Here is a 12902-nt window from a genome sequence, read left to right on the forward strand (position 1 = left end):
TTTTCTCCCAAATTCATCAAAAACCTTCATCACTTTTTTGACAAAATCTTCACCAATTCTCAATCATTTTGAGAAATTCTTTTTGATTCAATCTCCATAAGCCATAAGCTTGGACTGTTTTGACGATTTGGAGCCAAAAAGCATTGGAATCGCAACTGTTCATCCTTGGTGCAACAATGGCAATTGGCAATTTCTTCCACTAGAAGCAATTTCGAGCGAACCTAACATCTCCAGTCAACATCCTGAAGCTTCTCTTGCATCTGTTTTGGATCAACACGCGCCAAGGCTTCAAGATTCATCACTGCTCCATTCAAGGTACCTAAAATCGAATCTCATGGTTTCTTGAATTGTGATATGCTTATTGTAGTTCATCCAACGTAGATCAACATGCTAGGTTCAGTTTTTGATTTGATGAACTGCTGAAGAAGTAATCGTGATTTTTAGTTTTGATGTTGTTTCTTTAAATGCTCGATCCGGATTATGTAGTGAGAATTAGGCAATTTAGGTTACATATTTGTGATCCACGCACTTAGACCTTTCCAATGACTATAGGCTTGTGAATTTTCATGGAGTTTGGATGTTCATGTGTTCTTGAACCTTGCTGGGAAATTGATGATGATTTCTGGAAAAAAAGGATCGTTTGATCCGTTCATTTGCAATGCCATTTTTAAATCTTGTTTGCCGCGCAAATTGGACGAATGACACGCTGACACCACATTAGTGAAACGCCTGCGTTTTGGCATGGCTGGTGATAATAACGAAAATGCCACTGGACCTTAATAATTTCATTTTAATTCATTAACATCTTAAATAATTATTCACAAAAACTAACAAACTTTAAAAAATCATAACAAATTAATTATTAGTCCAAAAATAGTGAGACTTTTTTTGATAGATCCCAAATTCTCTCTAGTTTTTTATAGGCATGGTTACATAAGTTGTGCATGGAAAAATGTTGACCTGGCCTATTGATCTTTGACTTGTGTACAATTTTTGCATGTTTTGCCATATTCATCATGAAATGCTCATACATTTAAAGAAATGATTGAAAATTTGTATGCTCATTATGGACATGTTGATGGTGATTTCCATGTAAAGTTTATGATTTTTGGATACCTGATGATTGAGATATGATTTTTTGAATCTAGGTGTGACAATTTGTGTCACACCTAGCTAGGTCAACTTCATGAATTTATTTGCATGACCTAGAGATGTTTGATTGCTCCAATTTTTTGCATGAATGATCATTGATGTGTCAAGATAACATGTGATTTTTTCTGGATTTTTCTATGGCATTTTCCAATTGATTGATAATTTTCTTCACTGTATGCTCATTTGGTAACATTGTGTGGCACATGTTTGTATATCTTTTGTGAAATTCTCATATGGTTTTGGATGAAGATGAAATTTGGTGTGCTGATTGTAGATACATTGTAGGACATCATGCTTTTGGTCCCATTCATTTCTAATATGTTGTCACTGTTTTATGAATTTTTGAAGTGAATGCTTGTGCTGATGCTATGAATTGGCTTGAATAATTGTGTCTGGATTTCTTGATTTTCATTGGCCTAGTTCCTTTTGTCCAATTGAGCTGAAAATTGACATGCTATACCTTGAATATGTCCTGTTTAGGTGTGAATTATTTGAGGATTTTTGGAATTGTTTTGGTATGCTTTTTATTGAAGTCATTCTGTTTGGACTTTTGGTGTTGTATTTGACCTAGTTTGTACCAAATTGTGCATGAAATGATATTGGTAAATGATATGAGCATGGGACCAATTGCATTTGCTTTTGGATTGTTTTAATTTGATTTTGGTTGAATATTACTTGCTGTTTAGAAATTTTTCTCCCTTTTGGACCCTAGGCTTGGCCTAGTGGTCTAGTTTCTCACATTTGGTTTGACTTTTCAGGTTAAAAGTGCAAAAGGCTTAAGAAGGAAATTGAAAAGTGAAAATTGAGTTTGTTTGATGTTGTCTACTAACATGTCTTTGTTTTGTAGGTTGTGATGCTTGAGCTTGAGCTTATAGCTTGCATTTGTGTACATTAACTTGTGTTGTCTGTATAGATTAACATTTGTTGTTTACTGTTTGTCTGTCTGAGTACTGATGATACTTGATTGATTTCAGGTACATTTAGTCGCTTACAGTTCTTTAAGAACTTGCTTGCTGCTGCTTGGTTTTTAAACCACTTGAGGTAGGACTTCTGTTCTTCATGTAGTCTGGAAGACCTGGCCTGTTACTTGGCCAGGCAACTGTCTGAAGTCCTCCTTAAGAGGCGATGTTTGTGGTTGCTTACATTTGTGCCAAGCAGGTAAAGACCTCTATGAGGCAATTGGTGGATCAAAGGGATATGCAATCTATCCCCCACTATCCTGTGAGTCGTCCCTCTGCTCACACGGCTGTGTGTTGATGCATTGGGACACAAACCCAAGATCTTGTGTTGTTGCACAATCGAGTCAGAGTCTTTGAGCGTAGAAGGGTCCCTCCATTCTGGACCCACGCTCCTTTGTCTGAAGCTCTCCCTGGTCAGGGATAAGAGCTGTGAAGTCTAATCTTCACTCACCTTTCATCTGCTTCACCTTAGCCCCTCAATGGCAAGGTTAAGAGCGAGCAATACCCATGTACAGATGACTTGCTTCGGCAGTCAAACCCATTGTTTGAGCCCACTTGACTGGTTATAGTATGTGCTTTGTGAATATTTGTTTGCTCTGTTTGCTTGTATGCTTGTATGCTTGCTTTCTTCCTGGATAGGATTAGCTTGCATTTGTGCAAGCAGGTAGAAACCACAACGTAGGGCAATGATGCATGACAAAACTAGGCTCGAGTACAGCTCCCTGGTAGTGTGTCTTCCCTTGGTTTCTGGCTAGAGTTTCTTTCCCTTGAGGGGAACTACATCGCCCTGATCCTCGTTCCAGACGAGGTATGTAGGCAGGAGACCGTGCGAGGTCTCTCCGGGCACTTTTTTTCTTTTTGTGTGTGTTTACTTGTTATCTTCTTGTGTGTTTGGTTCGGATGCTGACGTAAGTCCAGTGATTGGCAGTCGGGCTCCACGTTTGCCTCTTTGTGTGCGTTTTGGTTCGGATGCTGATGTAAGTCCAGTGATTGGCATTCAGGCTCCATGTTTGCCAGTGTGTTTATTTGCTTGTTTAGCGTGCGTGAGCCGAACTACGGCAGCTCTGATTCTCGTTCCAGACGAGATACGTAGGCATAGGATGCGACGTCCTATCGAGCTCTCTTCTTCTTAACCCCACCTGTGTTGTCTTAGCGTGTGTGTATGATGTTTGTCTGTTTATTTTAGCAACCTATTCTTTCTTTTAGAACGTGGATCCCGTCGAGTACGACGGACGTGAGGGGTGCTAATACCTTCCCCTTGCGTAACCGACTCCCTTACCCTTTCTCTTTGGTCGCGAGACCATTTCCTTTCCAGGTTTCTCTGAGCGTTTCCTTTCCCTATCTTGGGATAAATAACGCACAGTGGCGGCTCTGTGTTGTGTTTTTTATTTCAGCCCGCCGGTTGTTTTTCGCGGATGTGACAATCAGTATGGATTTTGTTTCTGGTTTACCGAGGACAATTAAGAATTTTGAAGCTATTTGGGTGATTGTTGACAGATTGACAAAATCAGCTCATTTCATTCCGATCAGAATGGATTATCCGTTAGAGAGATTAGCTGAGTTGTATATTGAGAAAATTGTAAGTTTGCATGGTATTCCGTCGAGTATTGTTTCGGACAAAGATCCTAGATTTACATCGAAGTTCTGGGAAGGTTTGCAGAGGGCTTTGGGAACTAAGCTGAGATTGAGTTCTGCATATCATCCGCTGAATGATGGTCAGACTGAGAGGACGATTCAGTCGCTGGAGGATCTGCTGAGGGCTTGTGTTTTGGAAAAGGGAGGTGCTTGGGATTGTTATTTACCTTTGATTGAGTTTACCTACAACAATAGTTTTCATTCGAGCATTGGTATGGCACCGTTTGAAGCTTTGTATGGTAGGAGATGTCGGACACCTTTATGTTGGTATGAGTCCGGTGAGAGTGCTGTGGTTGGACCGGAGATTGTTCAACAAACTACGGAAAAGATTAAGATGATTCAGGAGAAGATGAGGATTGCTCAGAGTCGTCAGAAGAGTTATCACGACAAGAGGAGGAAGTCACTTGAGTTTCAAGAGGGAGATCATGTGTTTCTTCGTGTTACTCCGATAACTGGGGTTGGTCGAGCTTTGAAGTCGAAGAAGTTGACACCTCGATTTATTGGTCCTTATCATATTTTGGAGAGGATAGGGGAGGTAGCCTATCGTATCGCTTTACCGCCGTCACTTGCGAATTTGCATGAGGTTTTTCATGTGTCTCAGTTGAGGAGGTACATTCCTGATCCGTCGCATGTGGTCCAAGTAGATGATGTACAGGTGAGAGATAACCTGACTGTTGAGACATCACCTATGAGGATAGAGGATCGAGAGTTGAAGCAGTTGCGGGGTAAAGAGATTGTTTTGGTAAAGGTAGTTTGGGGAGGACCAGCAGGTGGCAATGTGACTTGGGAACTTGAGAGTCAGATGAAGGAGTCTTATCCAGAGTTATTCGCTTGAGGTATGTTTTCGAGGACGAAAACTCTTTTAGTGGGGGAGAGTTGTAACACCCCGATAAAATAGGATAATTATTTAAATTAAGTTAATAGTATATTTATTAATTTAATTAAATAATTGGATTATTATTGGAATATTATTTGGAATTATTATTATTGGAATAATAAGTTGGAATATATATAAAGAGTTCCATTTGGTAAAAAGGGTTTTTTTTTTCACGTGAAAAACCAGAGAAGCGACAGAAAGTGAGAAAGAGGCAAGGAGGAAGAGCAAGAGAACGAGGGTTGAAGAAGGGAAAAGCTTGAAGCTAAAGGATTTGCTGGATTAACTCAGGTAAGGGGGGGTTTATCGTCGTTTAATGGGTATTATGGGTTAACATGTAATGGGTAGTAATAAGCCGTTGAATTGACCCTAATTGGGATGATGAGTGCTGAAAAATTGTGATGAATAAGTTATGTTAAAGCTGTGATTGAATCTATATTTGGATGAGTTGTGATTTTCTGGACGTGTAGCCGTTTACGGAATCGAAATCGGAGGTCCGGAAGTCCTCCAACGGCGGAAAATGCGGAGAATTCTGCATTCTGCTTCGTGTTAGCGCAGGAACAGCTTTCTGTCTTGCGTTAACCGGTTAACCCAGGGTGTTAACCGGTTAACACTGTTATGAATTGTGAAATATTGTTGTCTGTCTTGCGTTAACCGGTTAACCCAGGGTGTTAACCGGTTAACACTATTAAAATGTGCCAGGAAGCGTGTTCTGTTTGCGTTAATCGGTTAACCCAGGGCGTTAACCGGTTAACACTGTTTGAAAAGTAGAAAAACTGATATTTTAAATATTGTGAACAATTGAGGATTGGCCTATATTGGTGTATGATATAGGAGGGATCAATTTCCCGTTGTTTTGAGCAGTGTAGGTATTAGTAGAGTGTGCTAATACTGTGATTGATTATGTGGCATGACATAATATGATTCTGTGATAATTGTATTGATGATGTATGATGGTGTGCATAATGTTGTGAATATATCTATTATGTATGCTATTGTGAATGGACTGTTTATGGCTTAGAGTGTGGGCATATGTCCATTGTGGATTGTTGATGGTTGCATGCTAGGTGATTTAGTGTGCATAATATGGCCTTTATGGTGGTAGCTAATTCCCACGGTGAGGAATTAGTGAGTGAATTATTGTGGATTGTTGTTGATGTTTGTATGCTAGGTGATTTAGCGTGCATAGCATAGCCCTTGGGGTGGTAGCTAATTCCCATGGTGAGGAATTAGTGATGTGAGTCACTAGGTCTCAAATGAGTGGGACTAGTGAGCTTGGTAGCCGTATCTGGATTTGATCGGTGAGGTTGAACTATATGTTCACGAATAGTCGGTACCGCATGCATGGAGTCTCATTGCATAATGTATGTATGGCGTATAATATGAATGGATGTATTCCAATATTATACGTGTGTTTTGTGTTGTGTTGAGTATGATTATGATTTTGAGTTGATGTTGCCGTTACTGAATGTGTGATCTGATTTGGGTGATGAAATGTGTTAAATTACTTAGCATTACATGATATTTTATAATGCTTATTATATCGATTGAGGAACTCACCCTTACAACTATGTTTCAGGTAACGAGCAGTGATTGAGTAGAAGCTAGTGCTTGGAGTCTAGTGTAGTTCCTTAGTGGGTCATGCTCTGGTAGATGTAACATCGGGACGGGATGTTTTACTTTGTTTTCAATTGTGGATGTTGAACAGTTTTACATGTAATGTGATTACATGGTTTGCATGATTGATTAGATCTCTATCCGCTGCGAATTGTGCAATGTTTTATTTTTGATTAATAAATGAGCATGACAAACTATTATGGTGAATGGTGTGAAGTGTAACACCCCGATAAAAATAAGATAATTATTTAATTTAAGTTAATATTATATTTATTAATTTAATTAAATAATTGGAATTATTTGATTATTATTATTATTATTGGAATAATAATTACTGGAAAGTATATAAGTTGGAAATAAGAAAAGAGTTTCATTTTGGTAAAGAGGGTTTTACGTGAAAAGCAGAGAAGCGGCTGAAAAGAGGAAAAGGGCAAAGAGACAGAGCAAGAGGAAGAAGGTTGGAGAAGAGAAAAGCTTGAAGCTTAAAGATTCGCCGGATTAACTCAGGTAAGGGGGGTTTATCGTCGTTTAATGGGTATTATGGGTTAACATGTAATGGGTAGTGATAAACCGTTGAATTGACCCTAATTGGGATGTTGAATGCTGAAAAATTGTGTTGGATAAGTTGTGTTAAAGCTGTAATTGAATCTGTATTTGTGTGAGTTGTGATTTCCCGAACGTATAGCTTTTTACGGAATCGGAATCGGAGGTCCGGAAGTCCTCAAACGGCGGAAAATGCGGAGATATCTGCATTCTGCTTCGTGTTAGCGCAAGAACAGCTTTCTGTCTTGCGTTAACCGGTTAACCCAGGGTGTTAACCGGTTAACACTGTTAGGAATTGTGAGGTATTGCTGTTTTGCTTGCGTTAACCGGTTAACCCAGGGCGTTAACCGGTTAACACTGTTGAGTTTTGCCAGAAAGCGTGTTCTGTGTTGCGTTAACCGGTTAACCCAGGGCGTTAACCGGTTAACACTGTTGGAAAAGTGAAAAATTAATATTTGAATAATGTGTGTGTCATACGGTGAACTGGACTTTTTTGTGGTTTTAATCGCAATGTCGCGGTTAGCAAGAGTCGCCACCGACTTTTCTTTTATCCAATAAGGAAAGGTGGAAAAGAACAGGAAAAACCTTAATTTAGATTTTGGGTTCGGGAGGTACATTATACAAAGGGAAGGTGTTAGCATCCTTTGTATCCATGGTTTATCCATGGGCTCTTAATTGCTCGATCACTTATATTATTTTTGTCTGAAAAAAAGTGTTTGTGAATTGTTTAGAAAAATTGTTTTGAAAAGAGAATTTAACTTTGTAATGATTCTTGTATGAATGTATACAAAGTGATTATCTCGTTTAGTTTTGAAAATTGTTTAGAAAAATATAACTCGGTAATGATTCTAGTATGAATGTATACCAAGTGGTGATTTTTTGAAGATATTTTGAAAGGTGTGAGGTGTGAAAAAATGTTTTAGGTTGTGAGCCAGCAATTAAGAGTTATACCGACCCGAGGTCTTTATGAGTATTTCCTATCCTTATGAGGGTAAAACTGTCCTTATTATTGAGAAATAAGTAGTTTTATCCTTTGGATGTAAAAGGGTCATCGTAGGGTCATCGATTGGTCATTGAAGGCAACAGTTACGAGGATACCTTAGCATTCGAAGGGACTATCATCTTTTAACCGTAGGCAACATCGGAGGGTCATCGAGGGACAAAGTTGTATATTCGAAGGCAACATCCGAGGGACTATAATTTATTTTATGATGATTTAACCGAAGGGTCTTTGCTAAGGGTATCCCCACGTTCGCGGGACATGACCGTAATATCGTAATCGTAAGGCAACAAAGAGAGGTCCAAGATCACTTATTCAAAGGCAAAGTTTTACAATTAATTATATAATTAGGATGAAACTCCACATTAAAATTATTAAAAATAATATATTAAAAAATTAATACATTAGAAATTAATACATTAAAAAAATTAATTTAGGGGAAACTCCACAAGGGTATCCCACAAATAAAGTGGAATACCTAGCCAATAACCTTTTCCTGGGATATGTGAACCTTTACGAAACTCAAAAAAAGAAAAATGTCAGAACACCAAATCAGGGTGCAATCGAAGATTACACCGGAGAAATATCACAACAATAAATAGGATAGGATGAATAATGCATGGCTATGATAAAAAAAACAGAATAGAAAAGTCAGCTACTGTCTCGTTCGCCTCTGCCTTGCCTAGCGAAGGCCACGGATTTTGAATTTGAAAACAGCCCCATGTTAGGAACTTTGAATTTTATGGCATTTTATCACAGGAATAACATGGTCAAACATTCAGGGTATTCAGGCATATTTAAATTCCCATACGAAAGCAAATTATATATCAACATTTAATCATGATTATATATGTAGATATGGCCAATTGAAAGTATAAACAATAGAGATACGCAAAACCTGTTTGCCAATTCAAGGTTGAAGGGATTGACCACTTGTAGTATCGGAATAAGTTAGGCAGCGGGAATTGGACGGCGATGGCTTCGGTGCAGATGGGCTGCCTTCAGGGTTTCTTTACTCTAAATTCTCCGGGTAGGCAGGGTTCCTATGCCAAAGTTTCTATCCGTCCTTCTCTGTTCTCTTTCTTTCTTTTTCCTCAAGGTTTTGTTCCAAGGAAACCTCAGAGTGTTTTGCTTCTCTTCCTTCTTTCTCCAGTAAATCTCTCAGTGTAAACTCCAAGTCTGACTCCCCCTACTGAAACTTCAGTATTTATAGACTAATTTCGTGGGTAATGGGCTTGGAATGAGGGAGACCCAAGTCCAAAATAATTTGTTATATTTTATTTATTTATTTATTTTAATTAATTAATTAATTAAAAAAAATTCTCTTTTTTTTTTTTTTTTTTTTTTTTTAGGAAAAATGATGGGTAATTTTTGGGGTATGACAGTGTGCATAATTGGTGTTTGGCCTATATTGGCGTATGATGTAATAGGGATTAATTCCCGCTGTTTTGAGCGGTATAGGTATTAGTGGAGTGTGCTAATACTGTGATTAATTATTTGACATGATATGATGTTTTAATACGTGTGTTGATGAATGTATGATGGTATGCATAATGCTGTGAATGTATATGTTATGTATGCAATTGTGAATGGACTGTTTATGGCTTAGAGTGTGAGCATATGTCCATTGTGGATTATTGTTGATGATTTTGCATTGCTAGGTGATTTAGCATGCATATTGTGGCCTTTATGGTGGTAGCTAATTCCCATAGTGAGGAATTAGTGAGTTAGTCATTATGGACTGTTGTTGATGTTTGCATGCTAGGTGAATTAGCGTGCATAGCATGGCCCTTGGGGTGGTAGCTAATTCCCGTGGTGAGGAATTAGTGAGTGAGTCACTAGGTCTCAAATGAGTGGGACTAGTGGGCTTGGTAGCCGTATCTGGATTTGATCGGTGAGGTGAACTATATGTTCACGAATAGTCGGTACCGCATGCATGGAGTCTCATTGCATAATGTATGTATGGCGTATGATATGAATGGATGTATTCCAGTATTATACGTGTGTTGTGTGTTGTGTGTTGTGTGTTGTGTTGATGCTGAGTATGATTGAGTTGATATTGTCGTTGCTGAATGTGTGATCTGATTTGGGTGATGAAATGTGTTAAATTACTTAACATTGCATGATATTTTATAATGCTTATTATATCGATTGAGGAACTCACCCTTACAACTATTTTTCAGGTAACGAGCAGTGATTGAGTAGAAGCTAGTGCTTGGAGTCTAGTGTAGTTCCGTAGTGGGTCATGCTCTGGTAGATGTAACATCGGGATGGGATGTTTTAAATGTTTTATTGTTGGTTGTGAACCATTTTACATGTAATGTGTTACATGTTTTGCATGATTGAATTGGTCTCTATCCGCTGCGTAGTATGCAAGTGTTTACTCTGTTTTAATAAAAGAGCATGACAGTTATTATGGTGAATGGTGTGAAATGATTGTGTGACACCCTTAATTGCATAATTACTCTGATTGATATATTGCTATTTAAATTAAATATTTGGGGTATTTTAGAAGGGTGTTACATTAGTGGTATCAGAGCATAGTCGGTCGAGTCGAGTCGTAATTATTCTGTTCCCCTGTACGGGATAGGTGTTGTGTAACCCTATCAGTACTTATTGTTTTAGCTTGATTGGGTTTTCAGAATAGAGATGGCTGGAAGAGGTAGAGATGATGTTGCGATTGCTGAGGCTCTGGGTATGCTAGCTGGAGTACTTGGGGGAAATCCGAATGTTGTGGGAATGGGTGCTGCTCGTCAACTGAGTGAGTTCCAGAAGAACAATCCTCCAATGTTCAAGGGAGCATACGATCCAGATGGTGCTCAGAAGTGGTTGAAGGAGATCGAGAGGATCTTCCGAGTGACTGAGTGTGCCGATAACCAGAAGGTCAGGTTCGGTACGCATATGCTGTCAGAAGAAGCAGATGATTGGTGGGTTGCTACCCGCACTGAGTTGGAATCTGCTGGGAATGCTGAGATCACTTGGGCTGTGTTCAGAGAGAGATTCCTGAGGAAGTACTTTCCAGAGGATGTCAGAGGAAAGAAAGAGATAGAGTTCTTGGAATTGAAGCAGGGCAACCGGTCTATTACTGAGTATGCTGCTAAGTTCACAGAGCTGTCGAAGTATTACACTCCCTATGATGAGGCTACTGGGGAATTTTCAAAATGTGTGAAGTTTGAGAACGGGTTGCGTCCCGAGATCAAGCAGGCTATTGGATATCAGCGGATTAGAGTGTTTTCTGATTTGGTTGACTGTTGCAGGATTTTTGAACAGGATACCAAGGCTAGAGCGGAAAGCTATCAGCAGAGGGTTGATAGGAAAGGCAAGAATCAGAATGATCGTGGGAAACCGTATGCAGCTGGCAAAGGTTTCCAGAGACAGAGTGGAATGAAGAGGCCTAGTGGGGGAGACTCTAGTGCCCATGCTAAGTGTTACAGATGTGGTCAGGATGGACATCGTGTCCATGAGTGTACCAGTGCTGAGAGGAAGTGTTTCAAGTGTGGAAAAGGTGGTCATTTGGCTGCAGAGTGTCGGTCGAAGACTGTGACTTGTTTCAACTGTGGAGAGTTGGGTCATATTAGCCCACAGTGTCCTAAGCCGAAGAGAGAGAACCAGTCGGGAGGCAAGGTCTTTGCTTTATCGGGTTCTGAGACTTCTGCAGATGATCGTTTGATCCGAGGTACGTGTTATATTAATGGCTTTTCTCTTGTAGCTATTATTGACACAGGTGCGACTCATTCCTTTATATCTTTGGATTGTGCTGTGAAACTTAAGTTAGAGATATCTGAGATGCATGGAAGTATGGTGATTGATACTCCTGCGAAGGGTTCAGTGACTACTACTTCAGTTTGTTTAAATTGTCCTTTGAGTATTTTTGGTAAAGACTTTGGGATGGACCTCGTGTGTCTTCCACTTGTGCAGATTGATGTTATTCTAGGTATGAACTGGTTGGTGTTTAACCGAGTCTATATCAATTGTTTTGATAAGACTGTGATTTTTCCTGAGATTGAGGAAGGAAAGAGTTTGTTTCTATCAGCGAGGCAGGTGAATGAGGCAGTAGCAGATGGGGCAGAGTTGTTTATGCTGTTAGCGACTTTGGAGGCTAAAGATAAACTGGTGATTTGCGATCTAGCTGTGGTGTGTGATTTTCCTGATGTGTTTCCGGAAGAAGTGAATGAATTACCGCCAGAGCGTGAAGTTGAGTTCTCGATTGATTTGGTACCTGGCACTAGGCCGGTGTCGATGGCTCCGTAGCGTATGTCTGCTGTTGAGTTAACTGAATTGAAGAGTCAGTTGGAAGATCTGTTGGATAAGAAATTTATTCGTCCGAGTGTGTCACCGTGGGGTGCACCGGTGTTATTGGTTAAGAAGAAAGAAGGTACTATGAGGTTGTGTGTGGACTACAGGCAACTGAATAAAGTGACGATCAAGAATCGGTATCCTTTGCCGAGGATTGATGATTTGATGGATCAGTTGGTTGGTGCGAGTGTGTTCAGCAAAATAGATTTGAGATCTGGGTATCATCAGATACGTGTGAAAACTGAGGATATTCAGAAGACTGCTTTCAGAACAAGGTATGGACATTATGAGTATTCTGTAATGCCTTTTGGTGTGACTAATGCGCCTGGAGTATTTATGGAGTATATGAATAGGATTTTCCATCCGTATCTAGACAAGTTTGTTGTGGTGTTTATTGACGATATTTTGGTGTATTCGAAATCGGAAGAAGAGCATGCTGAGCATTTGAGAATGGTTTTAGGAGTTCTACGAGAAAAGAAGTTATTTGCTAAACTGTCCAAGTGTGAATTTTGGTTAGAAGAGGTTAGTTTTCTTGGTCATGTGATTTCAAGAGGTGGTGTTGCTGTTGATCCTTCTAAGATAGAAGCGGTATCTAAGTGGGAAGCTCCGAAGTCAGTTTCTGAGATAAGGAGTTTTCTTGGTTTGGCTGGTTATTATAGGAAATTCATTGAGGGATTTTCTAAGTTGGCGTTACCGTTGACGATGTTGACTAGAAAGGGGCAAGCGTTTGTTTGGGACTCAAAATGTGAAGAAGGTTTCCAAGAGTTAAAGAGAAGGTTGACTACTGCTCCTATTCTGATATTACCGAGTTCGTCGGAATCATTTG

Source organism: Lathyrus oleraceus, chromosome 6 (assembly GCF_024323335.1).
Source record: "Lathyrus oleraceus cultivar Zhongwan6 chromosome 6, CAAS_Psat_ZW6_1.0, whole genome shotgun sequence".
NCBI lineage: Eukaryota > Viridiplantae > Streptophyta > Magnoliopsida > Fabales > Fabaceae > Lathyrus > Lathyrus oleraceus.